Raw genomic sequence first — 20,217 nt, 5'->3', positions numbered from 1 at the left:
GAACTTTAATCAAGTGAAGCGTATTAACATGTACAGACAAAAGAAACATATTTAACTGCTCTATGAAACTATTATTGTACATAATTTGATTTTCTAAATTTATTGTGTTGTTAATGTGTTTAAAGCTGATGCAGATAGCGTTCAATTATTGGATCAATTTCCTCTTTATGAATAGTATTTGTCTCTCTTTGTCCTTTTCTCACGCAGTACTCATTCATAGACAAGCACACACGTGGACAGATACAGCAGCCGCATGCATGTCAGTACAGGTCTGGGGTAAACATGCTCTCCTTTATCCCAATGCTAATAATCTATTAGATTTATTTGACTGTTTTCAAAGTGATAAAGATCTCGAGGCAGATCTAATACAAGAAACCGTCAGCATTTTTTTCAGCCAAAATTGAATTGGCCCCTGATCCTGCTGATCTGCTGCTGGACTACTGCCTTTGAAACACTCCTCATTTTTACTTTACACTTTTATGTGATTTATGTGATACTTTCTGTGGTTTGTCTGCAATTTTTAATGACTGGTTAGATTTATCTTTCTCTAGAGTCTCTTACTAGAAAAAAGATTGTTTCTCCTCATCATAACGGCACTAAGCCTCCCCCTTATATTATGCCCTTCAGCCTTCAATAGTAAAGATCAGGAAATATCCAAAGTAAGTACTTAAAGTAATAGATTCCCACATTCTTATACAATTATACATGCTATCATAAAATTTTCCTGTAGATTCATTTTTTAAAAAATTATTAATTCAGTGTATGTTTATGTTTATTTGTGCAGCAATTTCAGTGCTGCAGGTTGTTTTTTTGCTGTGTGCTGTGTACTCCACTTTCAGTTTTTTTTTGTTATGGTAACAGGGATGAAGGTTATGGCTTGTTTTTTTCATATTTTTCTGTAGTGGTAATGCCAAATAGCCACCTATTACTGTATTTATTTACAATATTGCTTCCCTGCTGCTACACTTTTTAATATATATAAAATATATATAATTAAGCATGGCACTGGAAAGCCAAAATAAATGTATTCTTGCTCTGCAATAGTATCACCAGGATTAGCTGTAGGATCATTTTTGTCAAATGTGCAAAAAAAAGAGATGCCAATCACTCATTTTAAATCATTTGTTGTTGTTGTTTTTTGGACTGGCACGTCAGATTTAATTAAAGAAAAAATATAAATCTATATGTGCATATTTGAAATAAAATAACAGAGAACAGAGAATAACAACAGAGATTCAGTGACAGGCTGTTTACCTGCTGTCACCATGTAAACTTTACACTTTGTAACTCAAATCTGCTGTGTTCACGTAGAAAAAGGTTTTGCTAAATTGCTAGAACTAAAAACTATTCAACAGTTTTTTACTGCAAAGTCGGAAAGGAGAGATGGTGAGAAAAAGAGGACAGATATTCTGGAGAGAAAGGCTAATTATGCTGCTTGCTTCAGAAACACGGTTCAATCTGTGTGAGAGAGTCATCTCTATATTTTACAAAAAAAAATCAGTGGGGATCCAGGCCAATCCAAGACAATCCCAAATTGGCGGTGGCGGAGTTTGAAGCTGTCCTTGCTGCTGACAACAAAGTGCTGCAGTGTGAGCAGAGATTTAATATGCTGGCTTTGTAGCTTAAGCACTTAATAAAAAAGCACCTTTATTCCAAAAAAAAAATGAACAATGTAGCTAATAATTAATTGGCATGAGATGAAAATTCAGAGACAATGACGTCTATTGTGTAAGAGCCATATGCTGCCAATAGTCTATGAGCCTCTTTTAAACTATTGCCATCAAAAGAATTATTAACAATTATAATGAATTAATATATTTTCACATCAGGTTAACCCCAAGCCAACAGAAGATACATGGAAGAGCCTAGTGTCTATAATATTATCTCAATAAAGTTAATTTCCCAGCAGGAACAACAAACATAATAAGTGAATCAGAGCGCTATAAGAGGAATGACTGAGATCTCTGTGCGTGTTTCGTTAGAGCTGATGTTCTTCTCTCTGTCCTTGTTTGAGGGTCATTGCCACGGTCGACTCTCCCTCTGGTCTGCCAGCAGCATCCCCAGGCTTCACTGATGCCCTTCTGAGCTTCCACCTTGTCCTGCACAGGTTGCACAGATCAAACTAATCTGCTCACACAGTAGTTGGCCAGACATCTGTCCATGATAACTCCCTGGATTGTCATCCATTGTGGGTTAAATAGTGGCTGTTTTGATGGTGAGAGACCCCACATAAAACCAACATGTAAGTCATAAAAAGGTCACCAGATAACCACTATAACAGCACTGTTGAGGACCGACTGCTGGCAAATGTTCGGCTTAAAAAGCACAGGGGGTTTCTTATATTGTGGTTTCCCTTCTACTCTAAAGCGACGGGATAAGCTTCTTTGTTAGGCACTCAGAGATATTCATATCACCAAAGGAAAAAAAAAAATCCAGCATAGCTAAAAATGGAAATCTTATCAACATTTTCTGGTTGTCTGCTTTTTTCTGAGTGGCAACTTTCTTCAAAAGAGTCCCTGAAGTGATTAAAAGCATGCATGCCAAGAGTGACTTTCCACTGAGTTGAGTTTACCCACAGAAGGTTATCAGCGCTGGTAATCACATCAATTTCATAGACTAATCTCTACTAGATTGTATGGTGCTGGTGCATGTATTTACACAGACACACACAAACACAGAAATGAAACTGACTTGCAGAGTGCTCAATGCATGCAGCCATGAAACACAAATAAACTTTAAATTCCAATGGGTTGAGTAAACAGTGCACCCCAATTTGGGCCTCTTTCTCATAAAATGTGTAGCGGAAGACATAAAGGAACAAGAAAACCTCACTAGTGTGGGATAAATTTTGTTGTGTGGCCATATGTGAACCCCAGCCTGTGAGAGGATCTTGAGACGAGGAAGTCTTTGGTGAGATAGTTGAATGAGCTACTCTGCTGTATATTTCAGGGGGGGGGAGACGTATTCTGAAGGAGCATTTCTCCCTGTGTATTCGTGGGAAAATGAAAATTCCCTCATTAACAGTGTCCGAGGGGGAGAAACGCAACGGTAAACCAGCCCCATATGTTACAGGAAATAATCTCTGAGGCAGCAGCAGCCTCTCTGTGTGCATCTGTGTCTTTTATTCAGCTTCATCCGAAAGATAAATACACACTTTTTTTTTTTTAGCAATAGCAATATAAGTTCTCCGAAAGAGTTTGAACAAGTTCAGGAAGACATTGTCACCAGATCTTGTAAATATCTGTCCTTTGATCAAAAGGTCTGAGGTTTGGCTTCCTTATTAGTTACAGATGAAAGATTAATTACTTTGTTATCACTCAAAGTCACTGTCAAATGAATAAATACGAGAAAACAAACACATACAGACGAAACACAAGTAGCAAAGTAAAGTGATGAAGCAGCATACTCACTCTACTCCTTCTCTGTCAGATGCCAGGTACTGTGTCCTTTGTCTCTCAACCTGAGGCCCCTCATCCCTTTATCTGTCTCCCCGTCACACTCAGCCTCCTTTACATACTCCTTAACCTCGGCTGACACCGAACAGCCCTGACCTTAAATCAACAACGGCATCCCGACAACAAAAAAAACTCAAAACACTGCGGCTCCGTAGCCGTTCTCTCATGGAGAGCCACAGTGTGTGTGCTTAACCAAGTGTGAGCTCTTCCTGAAAGGGAGAGGAATGAGGGAGGCAGAGCATCTTGCCTCTCTCCCTGTGGTACTCACAATGGTCCTCACTTACCCCCTCATCCCCTCCAAACTGGGTCATGGTTGGGGGTGGGGATGGGTGTATGTCTGTTTGCATGTGTGATGATGATGGGGATGAGGGAGGAGGAGGTGGTGGGATTTTAATACCCCCTTGGAGGGGCAAAGGGAGGGGAAATTCTGAGGCTGTCAGACTTGTCTGTCAGTTTTGGAGGGGAAGTACATGTTTTTGGAGGTAAATGATATTCAGCTCATTGATTTTTTGAGACCTCTGGCCACCGGTGAGGAGCAGGACAGGACGAGGCTTTCAGGAAGGGGTAAGAGTAGCAATTATAAATCTGGCCTTTGTGTTTTTGAACACTGTTACCACACATCTTAGATTGTGGATTTAAAGGTGCTACACATAACATTTTGAAATAAGTACATCACTGAAAAGATTCTTCTAGCCTCTGATGGCCTCTATTCTGTATTTTACATTGTGTTTGACTTTAAAGCACAAAACCAAAAACTGTTCTACCAGCATAAACAGAGGTAAAGCCTCCTAAAATTTTTATGCTTAGCAGCCATTTACAACAAGAATCAATGGGGTGAAAATATGGTTTTAATTGCAGAAACATTTGCAGTTAAATATATTGACTGATATAAGTTTATCGCAAGTATATCTGTGTGTTTGCAGTAGTTCGGAAGCAAAGTTTGCCCACCAGAGAGCACTTAACAAATGACAAAGTCAGTCTGTTAATAGTCCAACAGTCACACTGACACATCTCAACCATTGTACTCCTTTCAAACAAAATGTACTCTTATATGTGCTAAATATCAGTGGATCTCCTGTTTACTGTTGGATGAATTGCCATGAATTTTTTAATAGACATTCATGGTTCCCAGACGATGTATCCTGATTACTTTGGTGATCCCCTGACTTTTCCTCCAGCAGGAGGAGGTGAAATACCTCGACAACTATGGGATGGATTGCCATAATATTTGGTAGACAATGATATCTCTCTCAGGATGAATTGAAATCACTTTTCTTAATCCACTGACTTTTCAATTTGTACCAAAATCCAGTCAGTTTTAATTTGTTCTGTAGCCTACTTTAGTTTATGACCAAGTACCTGCAAAACTAATGACATTCCCATCAGCCTGAGCTGCACTGCATGCTTCATCAGCATTGTCACTGTTATTTTTGATCCCTTAAAAAATACTATATATGCTGATAATAGCTTTTTTAAAACTCAATTTTCCGTATTGACCTCAAAAATCCAGTAACAGTCAAGCTATACTTACAGTATCGATCATGAACTGGCATGAAATAAAGCCTACTAGTCATCTTAACTAGGAGTCTAATGTGTCAAAGTATTACCACTAACTGATGATCAACATACATGCTATGAATGCCAATGAATTTGGGCTGTAAGAGACAAACAAGGACAAACAAGCTGCAAACTAAAAAAAAAAACTAACAACACAAGTCCACACAGAAAGTTAATAGAAAAGTCATGAAAGGACACTGTTGGATAGAAGTTGGAAAATATCCAAATATTCAGCAAAAAAACCCTGGGCATTCTTGAGTTAAATACTTTATGTCAACCACACATACAGTAGTTTCTGCTTGCAGAAATATGAGCACTTGGTCATAATCCTCTCCATCACTTTGAGCCTCCTCATGCCCTCCTCACTCCATCACTCTGTTTCCCCTCCTCATGTCCTCTCATAAAGTCATAATCATGCAGCGCTATGAACAATAAAAGATGTTCGTTTGATATTGTCCAAATCCACTCACCAGTGGTGGTTGCACAAATTAGGACTGCACGCTATCTCAGCCTCTTTTCTTATCTTTTTTCTTCTGAGCGAGCCAATTGCTATCGCCAAATTTCACAGATCATATGCTGAGAAATCAGAGGGCATAAATCCTCTTTAAATTCATATCATGTCGCTCAAAGTCTACAACTTCTGTTATATGTTTTTTTTTTTTCTTCTTGGACGTACAGCTCTCACGATTTTTGATTTATTTTAATAAATGTGATGTTGATATGTAGAGAGATGTTTTTTTCGGAGAGGGGATATGTCATCTTCATACAGTAATAACCGTGACAATCCTCATCTCCTTTGATGTGTGTAGTTTTATGGAGCTTTTTCCTCAGTTATACTGACATTTATAGACAACCGTGCTCAATGTGAGGATGGTGTTGATAATTATATTGACTATGATGATGATAATTATTTATCCAAACTATCATGGAGAAAAAAAATCTGAGGTAAAGTTAAGTTGGCCTTGTGAACATACATGTATTACCATGCAGTGATGTAAGTAGTAATGCACTCATACTAAAAGCCTTTTTCTATATTGCAGGGGTTGTGAGTCTTTCACTGCACATCAGGAAGTCCCCTGTTCAGTTCTCGGTATGCCCCCTATGTTCAAACTTTAAATACACATACTGTAAAACACAAAGAAAGTCTTTGTTTATGCCACAGTTGAGCTCATCTTTGCAGACTCAGCCAACAAAGCGGGTAGAGATGATTTATTACTTTCATTTTCCACTGACATAAAACAAAACAACTCCCTGGTTGTGTCACTGCTTGTTTCAGACACAAGGAGATATAGCTTAAACTACAGATCAAGAGTTCCCCAAAAGACCTTATAGTGTACATACATGTCAACATCTACAATATATGAAATATTAGCACTTTGACTTCAATAGAAATCCAATTTCTTGCTTCAACTCATCACACTGTTCATGCAGCAGATTTTCAGTGGATGCTACCCCTCCGCTTAGCAAACCAGCTCTCGTCTGCTGATATTAAAGTTACCATTATCAAAGTGAGAGCGAGTGCTAAACAACATTTGTTCTGGTCTACAGTTCAACTACAGCACAGCATAACCTTGAGTGTAGTATTGCTTATTTACCACAGTTTCACTGCTTAGATTTATGAGTAGCTGTTGAGACAGCTCTTGTGCTGTACCTCTTCCTGCTGTCATAGTAACTCTTAACAGACATTTCTGACCTCTGCCAACTTTCAATCATCATCTCATTTGTCCTCAATGGAGCATTAAAATATTAGCTGTCTGTAAACTGTGGCTGCTGACTTCCTACAGAGACAATATAATATGTCTGACAGGGAACAGAGTTAACGATGCAGCACTAGTTGGTTGAATCTGTCTGGAATTTTAATATAAATTCTATGTCTGTTTCATTAAACACATCTAAGGCTGATTGGATCTCAATCAGATAAAGATCTGACAAAGTCAAAACCCTATGATGCTGGTTAGGTTGTGTAGCCTGGTGCTTATTGAAAGGAAGCTGGATTATAGTTTTAAAAAAATAAATAAAGAAGAGTGATACTCAGTAGGATTCAGTCTGAGCATTATATCTGCACATTATATCAGCATATGTTACATGCTGCACCACAGCATTAGGGCAACAGTAAATTGGCATAAAAGATTGCACCAGTTGATCAAAATTGTCTTGTAAATCTGCTGCATGACTGGAAGATTTAATATTCTGAGCACATATGCAGCCTTCAAAAAAAAAAAAAAAAAGTATATATCAGTATGTCATAAAACAGCCTATATGGATTGGGGTGACTGGGGTTGCTTAACTCCCATAATCCTTCAGCCTGTCTTCATAAACCAAGCTAATTTGGTTCATTTGACAGTGTAACGTCCATATAAACATTAAAGCACTTTTAAGAAGAGGCTTGAGTGACAGATTTGTTAGTTGTCCAGTCAAGCCATCACAGAAATCTCTTTCTATTTCAGTTTGTAGACTGACGGGTTGCTATTAATGTGCGTTAAGCCTGAGACAGCAGTGTCATCATGAAATAAGGACTTCAGGGAAAAGTTTGACTTCCCAGGAAAGAGTATGACAATACGGTGCGTTTGGGTTGTCCTCTCAACTAATGAATTTCACCACCATAAAGTTGCATTTACTTCCCGATGGTAAAGTTTTTCAGGATTGAAAGTTAACTTTGTAGCAAGAAATACATATATCTTTGGAGAAAAAAATCTGTGGTATTTCTGTAATGAATTGTAGGAGTAAAAAATGGGTCCTTTACCAGCACTGTTTAGTCACACAGTAACTGAACCCCTTGACCGTGTCTGCATATTTTATACACAGAGTCACAGTCTGGAGGAGTGAGCTGCTTCTGTAAACTCTGTGGCATAAACACTAAAATGGCAAAAAGACACCAAACTGCAGTGTTATATTGACAACAACAACAACTGTGATGGAGCCTTCTGACATTTCACTAAATCTGTAGATTTCGGTCTAAGAGGAAGCTCAGGATAAATTGTGAAAGCTTAAAACTTCTGTTACTTAAAGCCAGTGGTGAGTATCACTAAATCCAAATCACTAGGTGTAGTATTCATTAAATGTCACCAAGCGTTTGTTCTTTATAATACATTTATTTGTTTATTAATGCTTTAATATCCATTGTGCAGTATAGATATACCTGATTCTAGGTGGTATAGCTCAGCATTTGACTGCAGATCAAGGGGTTCCCAGTTCAACTCTGGGTTTTCTTACAGTATATTAAGTTATTTCATATTCATGTACTCTTAAACATTTTCATGTAACATTGTTTATTTGTAAATACACAATCAATCCATGCTGTTTGTCAGCAACTCAACTCTGATCATAAGATATACAGTAATAGAGAGTAATTTACTTTACAAATCATTAATTAATTGTATTAATTATATTAACTGACATATTATATTCATCATATTAATACAATTCAAATTACTAGAGTATCAATAATTTCAGGAAGTTAAATGGTTGTAACCTTTCATTATCTTCAGTGGATCCACTGTATAGTTGGCCGAATCATCATTTCATGCTTAGCTGAATGTCCTTAATCATATGTAGCGTTTTGTTATAATAAGCATAAAGGGAATTAGTTTATTTAAGGTCAACAGCATCCACTGTAAGTCATTTATCAGACAACGTACATACTATCCTACTGGAAGATATACACACAAACACATGAACACAAATTATTAAATACCCGATGGAGAAATGGAGGGAAGTACAGTTTTTATATGTTGTTCAAGGTGGAGTTTAACTAGTATATAAGACAAAAACAAACATTGATGCATGACAGAACAGTGTGATATAGCTCAGTGGTAGAGCAACTGACTACAGATCAAGGGGTCCCAGTTCAACCCTTGGTGCAAATACATTTTTTACTAGACTTAACAATGGCATGGAAGCACTATGTAATTCTCACCTGGTAAAAAAAATAATAATTTCAACTTTTATTCTCCTTTTACTTTTACCCTTCATTAGCAACTCGCCTTCTTCTGTTTAACTGCAGGAGTCTAAAACTGCACAAACAAAAACACTCTGATGAATCAGCAGCATTACTAAGTGCTCACCGCAGGTTTAACAGCAGGTTTCCGATCACTTTATTTAGCACTCATGGAAATAATTTTACAGTGTTTATGGGAATTGATCCATGTAACCACAGCCACGTATTAGTGCTTCAGCCAGAGAGGAGGAATTTATTGGTGCAATTACCTGCAGTCTGATGTGTGGTGTCTGGCTGGAAGCGGAAACCTGTAGACTTTCAGAACACACTGTAGTGCACCGTTTGACACTTGTGGCTGAGGTGTTGCAAAATGTTCTGTGTTTAACGCCGGTGGTTTTCAATCTCACTGTCAGGACTCAGATTCCTGCTAGTTTTATACAAGCCTAGCCTTTCTATAAAGCTTTAGAATGGAAACCTAAGCAGAATAAGTGTAGACTGTAGCTAAAACAATACAAATACAAAAAACAGTATATGTGTGAGGTCTAGTGGATGTAAATGTTACTATAGGGGGCACCCAGAGTTGAACTGGGGACCTCTTGATCTGCAGTCAAATGCTCTACCACTGAGCTATACCCCCACCTTAACAAAAAAAAACCCATCTATGGAATTGCTTTTGTTCTGTTTTGCTCAGGCCATGATCCATAATATATAGAGTGTAGCATATGAATGGACACATGCATGTGTAGATCTTGGCTTAAAGACAATTTTACATTTTCACTGCTTTGATGTTATATTTCTTGACTAATCTCCCTTGAACTGCATTTGATTGATTGTTCACAGTTATTATACGGTTCATGTATCTCCGTCACCACTGTTTACATTTATTTTAACCCTTAACTGCAAGAAAAGTCCTTGGGAACATTAAACCCTTGCTGATTCTTGTCCGTAATTAGCATGGAGGCAAATTAATTAATGCAGGCTGAACGGAGACTACAGCATCTCCACAAACACATGTTAATTATCATATACTGACATGCGGCTAAGACACTCACATGCTCATGGGTAAACACGAGCATGGACTCAGGACTATGGAAGCCTATAGGAGACTATAGTAAACTGATAATGTAAACATAAAAATGAAAATGTAATTCCCAAATAGCGTTATAATTTTCTGCAGGTTAAAGGCTGTTTTCATTTTCATTTTCAAATTGTTAGAAAATTGCATTTTCATTTTAAATGTGACTTAAATATTGCTTTCATAAATGGGAAATCACGTTACATTGTTTATATTGCATTATTAACATTTGAATATTGTCAACTGTACATCAGGGTACGACTTTGAAAATTAAATGTCAAACAGCTTTTCCATTTTCATTTTAATATGGTCATAGAGCTCTCATACAAGTATGTGAAAATGAAAATGCAAATTGGATTATTGCATTTTAATTTTAATTTGTACTCAAATAACACATACATATGTGTAAGATTATAATGCTATTGTGGAATTACATTCTTGTTTTCAAATTTACATTATCATTTTAATATAGTCTCTTATGGGCTTCCATACAGGAGGGTTTGTGAGTAGATATCAGCATTAAACAGAGCTAAAAATGCATTTAAATGAATGCATTTCCCCACATATATATGAAGGGGGTATAGCTCAGTGGTAGAGCGTTTGACTGCAGATCAACAGGTCCCCAGTTCAACTCTGGGTGCCCCCTGTGTTTATACATACAGTTCAGCTGGTGTGACTGAGCTCTGCTGCATGTTCAAGAGAACAATAGAGAAGCTTACATCTCTTTAGAAAGGCCTTTACGGTGTGCAAGCGTGGAGTTTTAAACCTTATAAGAGCAATAATACACAGGCTGTTTTCTATGGATCCTAATCTTGTTGTTGCACATTTCGTTTGATCTCTCTTCTACACTTTCAGTTCATATAATTCCATCTTTAAGGGGGTGATTTGTTACCCAACAGCTCTACAAAGTAAGACCATAAGAGTCCTGTAACATTCCCACCATTTTACAATAATCTTTTAGCAACTGTCAGACTCATTTGATTAAAGCACAGTGCACACAGCTGCAGATAAAGAGGTCCCTTTTTAAACTCTTGGTACCCCCTCTGTAGATAATACACATTATATACAATCATAGTTGTGTTTCAATATATAGAATACTACTCTTGTTCATATTTATCTCTCAGTTCACATGTATCACATATGCAGGGCAATAACTGAGCAATCAGAAGATATATTGAAGAAAATCTTGCAAATCAATTTTAGGAAATCAGATGAACAAGTTTTATAACTGTTTGTGGCATGCAATGCATATTGAGTATCATTTACAATTGGAGCTTAATGAAGCTACCCCAACAAATGTGCTGCAAGATATGTTTGTTGTTAAGTAGCGTTATTAAATTTTAATTTGGGCCCTTAATGACACTACATTTCTGAAATACTCTGTTTGTGTTTGTACACTCACAATGGATAATAATTTGCAATAAACTGCTTTCTCCTCAGTCATCATTAGTCTGTGCATTTAATTTATTTGCCTAACCTTTTCTTTTGAACCCCATATAACTTCCTGCAATAAAAAAAAAACAGATCACTACATATGTTCTGTAAAGCTGTGGACTCACGTTGTTTAAAGACCCATCACACGTACAGCAGCAGCACTGCACATCTAATGCTTTGTCATAAAAAAAAGTCTTGAACTCATCAGCCTTTAGATTCCCATCTCTAATTAGCATGAAGCAGCGAGTTAACCTGAGGTGAACGGATGCTCGGGCATTTCCGTGTGCATACTTTATCATACATAATCATACATGCACACACACTCACACGTGGAAGCACACAGCTATCGTCTCCGCAGGCTCCGGCTCACCTGCAAACTCAGAGACTCATTAGAGAGTGATGGAGGAAGAGGAGGAAGGAGAAAGGAGTTGAAGGAGGGAGGGAGGGAGGAGGGGGGGTTGAAATGGGAGGAGTCTAAGGTTCTATGCGTGTATGATGCATTCACTTAGCAAGAGTATACAATATATAATGAATTAGAGATTAAAAAACACTCTTTTCTGTCCCAGTAACCAGGTTTAAGGGCATTGGTAAAGCAATGTGCTGCTGGGGGGAAAAGCAGCTCTGTGGTTGTGTGTGTGTGTGTGTGTATGTGTGTATTTTAGTGTTGGGTATGTGTGTGTGTGAGTCAGACTTAGAGTGACTCAGAATTAGATGTTTCTTGTTGTGTCTTCAGGCAGGGATGGTGCGTATTCGACGTGTTTACATGTCTACTGTGTGTGTATGTGTGTGTGTGTGTGTGTGTCTACATGTGGTACATGAGCAGAGCACCTTTGCCTCTGGTGACAGGTTTGGAGGGCAGAGGGAATATGTGTGTGTGTGTGTGTGTGTGTGAGTGTGTGTTTATGTAAACCTCTGAATGTGTGTGTTTGCAGACTGTACATGTGTGTTATTCTTATTCATATTATTCACATTCTCCAGGGAAGTGGCCAGTCTTTCATTACAGTGTCTGACAGATCTGTTCCTGAGGCGACTGCTGCTGAATATTATCACACCTGGATGCACAGTGTGTGCCGCTCCCTCTCATTCCGTGTCTTCCAAGACCCTATTAGCATGCTAATAATATCCAACAAATCATACAGCAGTTTCACCTTGATGAGTCTACACATCAGAGGGGCCATACAGAACATACGGGATTAGGGATGACTTCATTTACCGCAGCGTATCTTAAATACCAGACGAGCTGAAAAGCCGGGCAGAGGGAAGACAGATGAAGGAAAGGGAGGTTTCTTTAAATAACATTCCAAATATGTATAAATACCACAGCTGGTTCCAAAATTATTGTCAAGTATTTGTTTATGCTATGAAATGGGGAATGTGAATTGAAGAGTAGATGTTTAATTTGGTATACTTTTGCCTATGTGTGTTTGGGAAGTGTTTTCATGGCATTTTTATGGCTCCACATGACACAAAAGGTGATGATAAAAGAGAGAAAAATATTTAAAGGTGCAGTGTGTAGGACTTAGTGGCATCTAGCGGTGAGGTTGCAGATTGCAACCAACTGAATACCCCTCCCCTCGCACTCCCCTTCCAAGCATGTAGGAGAACCCTTGGTACAAACTACGCCAAAGCTTTCAAGAGAGCTCACTTTTTTTTAATCAGGCCAGGAAAATTTGGGTAAATTTGTGCTTCTGAGCAAAAATTATTAGTCAAAAATAAATCACTGATGCTTTTTAAGTTGATTACCTCTTTAATCAAGGTTCTGTGAGAAATGAAACAGCCAAATAATGTGTTAATTGAAATTCTGGAAGTGAAAGTTGGATTTTGAAATGCTAATGGGGAGTTTAAAAGATTTTCACAGTATGTGGAAAAAATGCAAATTCCAGCAACTTGTCTTCAAACAGCTGCATTTTTTTTTTTTTTTTGGCTGTACCAGCCACAGAGCAGCCCTATAACCGCTGTTGTCCGTGATTGAGTGAATGATGACGTTTCACCATTGGTCAGCCTGCTGAGTGTTAGAGTTTCCTCATTGGCTGTTGCTCTTTCAAAATGAATTGGCGCAAGTTGATGGAAACAGAGGACAGCAGGATGACGCAGAGCGACTGTGTTTTCTGCTCCGAGCTCTGACGCCCTCGGCTCCGGTGTTAAATGCAGTGAAGTTGGTTATACTCTTGTTTAAACAGACACACAGCAGTGTCTCTGTGTCTCCTCCCCTACCATCCAGTGTGATCTACTCTCCGGCTGGCAGCGCTGTCAGCAGCCAGAAGGAGAGACGCTCTGTGGTGCATTTGAATTTTATAACTGAACAAATACCAAGACGCAAGCTTTTTATTTCTCTGACGTATTCACATCACAAATGATAAACAACAGCATTAAAACACGAGTCTTGCAGGTAAAATATGCGACTCATGTAGAGTGCTGTATCAGTTAAGTGTTAGGCAGCTGCTCTGCAGGTGTGCTTGGTTTCACTGTAACTGCGGTTACTGGGTAGAGATAAGCCTCCTGACTTTGCACTCAAAATGCTGTGAAAACTTTCATTTACAATTTTCACCGCAGCCTCCATAATCATCGACCGCGAAAGAGGCAGAAAAAAAAAGCTAATAGAGGCAGTTAAAGCACCCAAATAACAATCAGTCTGACAAAACACTCAATACAGAGTGAAAAACAAGAGACATCTGCAGATAGAAACAGATGAAAGAGCAGGAGGAGTTAACAGATAATTACAATAGATATAATTAGAGGTAAAATAAGTTTCAAATCAAACATCCCAAGATATGATTGTTCTTGCAGCTGCATTTATAACCTTTTTTTTGACACATGTCATGTGATATGCGACTTTTACCAGCACATATTACTGGGAGCACTACAGAAAATTGCAGATGAACATTTAATATCCAGGAATTCACATCATGGACACCACTGACAATCCTCTACAAATTGGCCACAATTTTACACATCGACCAGTCCAGCCATACTCTAGGTTTGGACCTAGTCTTTTTTTTTTTTTTTAAATCTTAACAGATGTTTCATGTTTGGTTAATATATCAGTTAGAAAATCTGACATTAGGATAAATGAGGTTGAGCTGGCTGCATAGGCCCGCTGCATTCACTGTCCTCGCCTCTGTGTCAGTAAGGGACTTTGGTAACCCACTTATGCAGCTGGATTTGCATTGAGTGAATTGAAGCGAAAGATTTAAATGGCATCAGTCTTGCTATTAAAGCAAAGCAAAACATCAGACAAACAGGGAGGAGCAGCTCTCTCTCTCTCTCTACCTCCCTCTCTCTCTCTCCGTATGTGTGTGTGTGTGTGCAGGGGGGAGTGCTGTCCCTTGCCTCTGCTCAGTGTGTGCAGCAGCTGCAGCTTTCAGCCTCAGTCTACACTGTAGGGGCCATTCTGCTGTCTGAAAGACTGATAGATACAAAGAGCAGAATGGTGATGAGAGATGACTCAGAGGATAACACTGATGGTGCTTTTCAAACACACTCATTCCCCCCTCTTGCAACGTTGCAATCTAACATTTGTATGAAATGAAAACAAGAACCATGCTTCCAGGTCAAGGATTCGAAGCGCGCTCTAAAATAAGGGTTGCACCGTTATAGGAGCTGTTTTTGGACAAGGCGAGGGTAGCGCAGTTATCATCAAAGTGCGTGTTGAATTCACAACCGGCCCGAGGGGAGGAAAAGAGTGAATCTTGACTGAATTCGGAGAGAATAGTCCACCCCCTCCCTCCTCCCCTGATCTGAGGTCTTATCCTTTGCCGTCCTCTATCTGCCACACTGAGAGAAAAAAAAAAAAAAAAAACCCACCATGGATACAGATGCTGACCTACGCCTGATGCACACATATGTTACAGAGGAAAACCCTGCAAGCGAAGCAATCAATTCTCACACATGGAAACTCTACGGAAACAAACAGGCAATCGCCTTTACATACAGCACACACAAAAGGTAGTTCAACACGCATGGCGCCCGCAGTCTAACGAGACAAAATCATGGAGAGAGGGCATGAATGGAGTGCCCTGTTTCAGCCCATGGCACCGAGCGCTGAGCAGAGACAAAGCCCTCATACAACATCCCATTCATAGTGTGGCACTGAGGGCAGAAAATGAAGCTTACAGGGCTTGCTCACAAGCCAGCTCACAGTATAGAGGTATTATAATATCTGAGAGAGGGGGACTCGGCTCAACACTACCCCCCCCCCGTTCCTCACCATCCCCCACCTTCCTCCCTGTGGGCCCTCGCTACCCACCCCCACAAATCCCAACACACTCTCACCCTTCCCACTAACCTCTCTCATTCTGCTCTCACTACAATGTTCTCCGTCTCCATCCCCCATCAACCCCCCCCCCTCTCAAAAACCTTCACTTCCTCCTCATAATCATCATCCATCAAGGACCATACGGACAGACACTCACTTCTCACACATCACACGCGTCGCACACCACTGAAAATGAATAATGGTTCATTCCATGTAGAGTTGGAGGTCACATACAGCATGATGTCCGTGGGCCAATAACCATCCATTCAAACCAACCATAGCGCCTGGTTTCAGAATACACTGTAATACAGATCTGATCGTGATTCAGATCTATAAAGCCTCCAAAAGAGACAGAAATTAGGGTTCCACAATCTAATTTAGTATATTTGGGGTTTAAGTTATAACTACTGCTTCATTAATGGTTAAAATAATCTATTAATGCTTTACAGACCTGTAATAAGCTAATTATAAGAACTACTCTTGGTCTTTATCCTCCTCCAGCATAACTCTCTTTGTCTTTTAATCTAGATCTTTAATTTTAATTGTCAGGAAGAGCCTTCAAATTAACAGTTCCACCATACGGGAAGTTAAAAAAAAACGAATGTATCAGGATTTTATATAATATATTATGAAGCCAGAGTCGGTGGATTCCTGTTGCGGAACCACTTTTTACTAACAATTTACCAACATTTATAACTGAATGCCTTATTTTAAACTGAAACCCTTTATTTATAACTTATTCTCTTTCCAATAAGCAATCAAGTCTGCGTTTATAAATGTTTCTAAGTCATTAATAAAGAAGGTTTCTCACTTTTTAATAAGATGAATTAAATAGTTGGCTAAGAAAACCAAACAAATTTTGCTAGAAGCAGATATACAGCAGCCTAAGGGATTTTTAAATTAGGCAACCCCAAAAAGGATCCTTATAATTACTTGTTACAGATATGTAGAGTATCAGCATAGGATATTATTTATTATTAATACACCCATTAGTTACAACTTAAACCATACATAATGTATGTCTTTATAAATAATTATAATTGTCATGTCTCATTTATAATGTATGTATAACATATGTCCAGTCACGTGTGAGAATATGAACAGGGTAAGGGGTACAGAGCATTTGACCGCATATCCACTACAGCTGACATGAACATTTCTTTTGTTCTGTGCTGCACACTGAGGCTAAATCTCAAACAGCTTGTGTGAAATGTGATGTAGAGAGAGAAAGAGCGCTCAATGGTGGCTGCCTAGTACAACTCCAGATGCCCCCTGAGACTATATACACATAACTTAAGTACCACTTTTACCTTGTCCTGTATCACAGGCAGGAGGGTGGGAATGGCATTGACACACATTGTTCTGTTTTGAGTGTCCATGGCAGCCATTGAGAAGCAAACAGAGAAGAGAAAACAGGTGCTAAACAAAGACCAGTGTATACTATATCGCTCAGAGTGTTTGACTCAACATCAACACTGAAACTGAGGAGTGTGGAAGGGTGAGTATATTCTTTCTGCGTCATATCTTTAGTCTCATCCTGGACTCTCACTGCACATTCATGTAAAATGTAGTGGAGTCCCAAATACAAACTTTCTCTTTAAGATATGTCTCTGTAATCTCAAAACATAGATTTCTCAGCACTATACATGTCACACAGCGCCGTTCGACATCTGATGAGTAACTCAGAAAAAAGCATAAACAGTAGAGCAACATTTCTCTTCACGAGTCCCCCTTTACTCAGACATGCATCAGAGATCTCCGCCTACCGAAGTTGGTGGATTTATAAGCGCACGGTAGTTGCTTGAACAGCGGCGAGAATGTCTGCTAACAAATCTTCGCCTCCTTACATTTTGTCAAGGACACGCCTTACCAGAAATGATGCTCTCCCCCTATTCTCCTCCATAGTGAACTGCATATCACTGCCCCACCATGAAATGCTGCTGTAAAGACTTATGATTAGTTCTGCACTGCAGGTTTTTCTCCCTAAATTCTCTCTAATTGTTTCCATCCAGTTTTAACATTTAAACCTGAGAGATTGTCCTCAGTCTCTATGAAGGAAGCGTTTACAGACTGACCTGTGAGTCTAGTGAAGAGTTTGACACCAGAGAGCTGTTTTCACATTCATCTGTTGAAGGAGGAAAGTTTCTCTGTGCTCATTGAAAAGTTTCAATGAGTCTGAGTTTAAGTGGTGGACCGTCGAGCAGTACTAGTTTGGAAGCTAATCGTGATCCAGTATGCAACTTACATAAGTGTGATGTGGAAGCTTGAAGCCTCCACTGCACATACACTGATAATGGACTTTACAGTGAAGTAGGAGACATCTTGTATCCAGCAGTTAAACTTTTGATTCTGGATTTTTCAATGAGGGAGACGGAGGAAATGTTATTTTAAGTATTTTAATGAGTAATGAGGTAATTGGACTTCTTTTGTGGAGAGACTATATTAGACCTGTGTTATTATTCCAAGTAGAGTATTGTCTGGAGGGGATCTTTAAATTAGTGATCTCCTATTAAACAACAATTAGAAGAACACAAAAATAGCCCTCCACACCCTTGTTATTGGTCCTTAAAAGTGGTTTCCTGTTTCATGTCTGCTTCTAATGATGTGTACACGCCACGGGTGGCATCTTATTGTTACTACTAGCTGTCGGTCAGGAGGGGTAATCCAAACTGAGGGCAACTCTAAAATGAAGGAGAGGGTTAGCACAGAAAAAGTATAAAAGAAGTGGTAATTAATTGGCGTTAACTTTATTTGCTGCAGACAATTTGGCTTTAGGCTTTTCTGGAGCAAATCACAGTTTTGTAATGAGCTCAAAATGATGCTGTTTAATTTCAGTTTAGCTAGAACATGACTATAAATGTGCTGAGTTAAAAAAAAAAAAAACGACATCTTTTGTGCGGATGTAGCCCAGTGCACACATACCATCTTGCTCTTGTCCAATCCAGGATCTCGTGGGGTTTCAGTGAGACGCAGCATTGATGTGAAACAAACTGCTAACAAGCAGTAGACTGCAGGAATAAACCCTCACAGAGCAAAAAAGATTTACAGACTTTCAACAAAAGGGTCAATTAGTACACACACACACAAAACTGCACAATTTCTTCATTTATTGATGAGATTGATTTCTCGTGCTTAGGGGTCGTTTTCTGCCAGCTGATGTGTACGGGAGCTTATTGGAGTGGTGATTTATGACTGACCAAGAATAATGGCTCTCTGAACTCAGCTAGATTGACCTGAGAGGAGAGACGCTGGGGAGGCATGGCGAAAAGACAAATGGGTTAAGCGAGGTAAAGCGGGACAGAGGGAAAGAGATGAAGGGGAAACATAAGAGCATTAGGCTGCTCCTGTACTGTCGCCTGGCTTCACTGTGAAGCTCACTGTCTCGAGCCAAAGCAGACCTGAGACCTGCCAACCGCGCTCATCCCCCTCTGCTTCGTCAGGACTGACTCTGTCAACATTCACCATGCAGATGACAAAAAGACTTTAAGCAAGGTATTAATAGAACGTAAATCACAAACAGGTCCCTGAGGATGTAAAACAATGCAGCAACACTAATGAGAGACTTATTAACAGCTGTCCCATTAAAGCCTTCCCTTTCTTAACACCTGACATTTCACTTCAAACAAGTTAATAGCTTAACTTCCACCCCTGTAGCTAGCGTGAAATTGGCACTTAGAGCATCATGAGTCGTGGACATCTATTTAGGGTGTGACAATGAGTCAATCAGTTAGAAACACGCATGACTTCCTGCGGAAATTAATTAGCATTGTGTAATGAAATGTGGCTTTCACCCTGCGGCAGCAGGCTGTTTAAATCAGACATCTTAGAGGAGCAACCATGGACTTCAAGATCCGAGGTCCACGTTGCTGCAACCCATGGCAGCAGCACCGCACGCACATGCTGCCAGAAAGGAGAGCAAGTGCAGGCCAAATGCCCCTGCCAGCCGTAGTTGAATTTGTTTACTCCAGATAAGTAGATACATCCTTGCCATCACAATGACTGAATGCTGAGAACATAATTTTGGCTGAGCTTGTGCAGAGGAAGAGGAGGGATGGGGCTCATTTTGGCATGAACGTGCACACACACACACACACACACACACACACAAAACCACAAATGTAAAAACAAGCATGCACAGGGCAGCTACATATTCTAATTAGGGTCCTATTTGGGTTAAGTTGTTGTCTTGAACTCTTCATAATCTGCAACTGAGTTTCCTCGTTGAAATGAATAATTCAGTTAACAAATGTTCTCATCCACCCGTGGTGTCTGGTCTGCAGATTGAGCAGTCTGCTGCCGGCTGCCCTCTCCCTCTTGACTGAAAAAATAGCACTAATGTATGAGAAAGAAATGATGATCTTACTGGTAATATATACAAACAGTGAAACACATCTATTTCATCCAGGTACTGCATGTACTCAGTTGTGCTCTGAACTTTAAGCAATAACTCACAACACTATCAAATGCTTCCAGTATTATTCCTTACTTAGAGTATATTTATCAC

General features: G+C 39.3%; 2 non-coding genes across 2 annotated transcripts; one reads left to right on the top strand and one right to left on the bottom strand.

The window, feature by feature from the left end:
- Window positions 1-9,514: 9,514 nt before the first annotated feature.
- Window positions 9,515-9,586, bottom strand: trnac-gca. Its single transcript has one exon. It is a non-coding gene; the product is annotated as a tRNA-Cys (tRNA).
- A 1,012-nt stretch (window positions 9,587-10,598) lies between these two features.
- On the top strand, window positions 10,599-10,670 carry trnac-gca. Its single transcript has one exon. It is a non-coding gene; the product is annotated as a tRNA-Cys (tRNA).
- The last annotated feature ends 9,547 nt before the right edge of the window (window positions 10,671-20,217 follow it).

Source organism: Thunnus albacares, chromosome 17 (assembly GCF_914725855.1).
Source record: "Thunnus albacares chromosome 17, fThuAlb1.1, whole genome shotgun sequence".
Taxonomy (NCBI): Eukaryota; Metazoa; Chordata; class Actinopteri; order Scombriformes; family Scombridae; genus Thunnus; species Thunnus albacares.
Note: the sequence above shows the minus strand (reverse complement) of the source record. Positions and strands in the feature narration are given on the sequence as shown.